Source organism: Sinocyclocheilus anshuiensis, unplaced genomic scaffold (assembly GCF_001515605.1).
Source record: "Sinocyclocheilus anshuiensis isolate Anshui unplaced genomic scaffold, SAMN03320099.WGS_v1.1 scaffold836, whole genome shotgun sequence".
Lineage (NCBI taxonomy): Eukaryota > Metazoa > Chordata > Actinopteri > Cypriniformes > Cyprinidae > Sinocyclocheilus > Sinocyclocheilus anshuiensis.
In genome coordinates this window covers 699926-702136 of record NW_015551122.1, presented here as the reverse complement: position 1 = coordinate 702136, position 2211 = coordinate 699926, and positions in this window count along the sequence as shown.

Below are 2211 nucleotides of genomic sequence, written 5' to 3'. Positions count from 1 at the left end.
TTATTTTACATGGGGGGTGCCACGTTGAGATCACTTGACCAACTTAATACCACTTGCTTCATTTTGGTAACCCAGTGGTGGATCCTGGAATAGGCCATACAGACAGTTGCTCTGATGCGGCACAGATGCCCCACCGCTGCGGTAGCTTCACAACATTACACTGTGCATCACTCCACCCATCCCGCCCTCTTCAGCTGTTATCTGTCTGACCATAGAATCAAGATAAGCGTGAAGATAAACAAGTTAAGCTGCAAATTAAATCTGCTACAAGCCTGTACAGGTGAAATTAAAAATGAGTTCCATCTTCTAAATGTAGACCTGTCCACTGATAATACAGTAGCAGTTTTACTTGCACTGTACAATACTCCGAGATAAGATCCTTAAACTCACATTACTGACATTTTCACCACTGTACCAATGAGCAATGTGATGAAATTTTTTTGTTCACAGCCTAATTTATTTGTATTATTTTATTATTTCAATGTGCAGTTGTAGTCTACATCTTATTTGAAATCAATCATTTATAGTATTTTATAGCAAGCGCAGGTATTACAGTACACAGTTTTGTGGTAGGGTGCAAAATTACTATTTTTGTGTATTTAATGTATTTCTAAAAGAGTAAACAAATGTATCCTCCAATTATGACAGAGTAAAGAAATTCTATACACTTGCACGAAAAAAAATAAATATATAAATTAATATTTGAGTAGATTAAATGAACTTTAGACTGAATGGTAATACAGGCATAATTGAAATGTCAGTATTATTTTAGACATTCTTCCATTAAAAGACAACTTCTAAGGTTTACTGGTGGTCTGATGTGGAACAAAGCCATGCTTTGTTTTCCACATTGTAACAAACGTTCGTAGTTCGGGAAGAAGGAGGCGGGAACTGGTGAACATTTAAAGAAAACTTGAATAAAATAAACAAACACAAAATGAAAGTAAAGCGGCAGCCCCTCGCGGACGACTGCCGCACACAAAACACAAAATAAAATCCAGGCCTGGTCCTCTCTTGTCCAACACTGTCGTCACTCCTCCTTTTATCCTTCCGGAGCTCCTCCATGGGACTCGAGACCGGTGAGTGGCGCAGGTGTCGTGCATTAGCATTTACACCACTGGCCTCGCTCCGTTCCCACGGCTCTCGGCCCCGCCCCTCTCGTCACACACATCAATGAGAAATATTGTTTTGTCAGTAAAGGTAATTCGCTGCACACCTCGATAAGTATGTGCTAAAGAAAAGACTGGAAAAACGTACACAGCTTTATAGTTTTATTGACATGCACAAAGTGTGTCTCAATCTCACTTTCAAAACAAGAGCAAATCATTTCGTCAATCCTAATGTAATTAGTGTGGTTAATATCTGTCCGTCTCTGAAGTCCACTGAGAGTTCCCATGAGTGCTTGCACTGAAGATCAGCGCTCTGATATAGTGAGGCTCAACCTGTGCTGTGTCCTCTGGAGGAATGTGTCTGTTAATGATACATCCTTATCTTTAATCAGCCTGAACAACAATGCCATCAGAAACACATTAAACTTTACATAATACATTAAAGTTGTGTGGAACACAAAAATACTGATTTCAAATCATATGATAAGTCATTATTCATCCACCATAGCTCTCAAATGTCAATCACACTTGTTCGCATTCAATATCGGTGTCTCAAAGCGCTATATTCACGTTGGTATGGATCGTAGCAGATTTGTGTCTTTTCACAGCATCAGTGATTGGTTTGCTAGATGGCATGTTTGATTCATAACCCTTTTAAGATCACTGAATTATGTACTGCCGTAACAACCGTCCCACTATTGTTTAATTTAATGATTGTACAGCTCTATTCAAACCGTAATCCCAGAGTGCACATAGAAAGCAGCACGGCACATGATGAATTTGAACGTTATGTATCACTAGAGCCCATTTAGGCCTACACATTACTGGAAAAGACAAGAATTAAAGGATTGCTGTTCTCAGTACAAGCTAATGACTGTATTGGACAGCTATAAATATTATACGAGTGATTATTTGGGAAGAAGAGCACTGACAGTTATTGTGACAAAGCTTTACTGTAAATTCATATATACATGACAAGCAGTGCAGGATTTTAATATTTAGGCTCGAAATCCCTCAATTTTCAGCCAGTCATTTTGTTATCCTGTCCCACAGCTTTCAAATAATTTAGAGGACTTTGAGTGGCTACACAAAGACGGCTTCC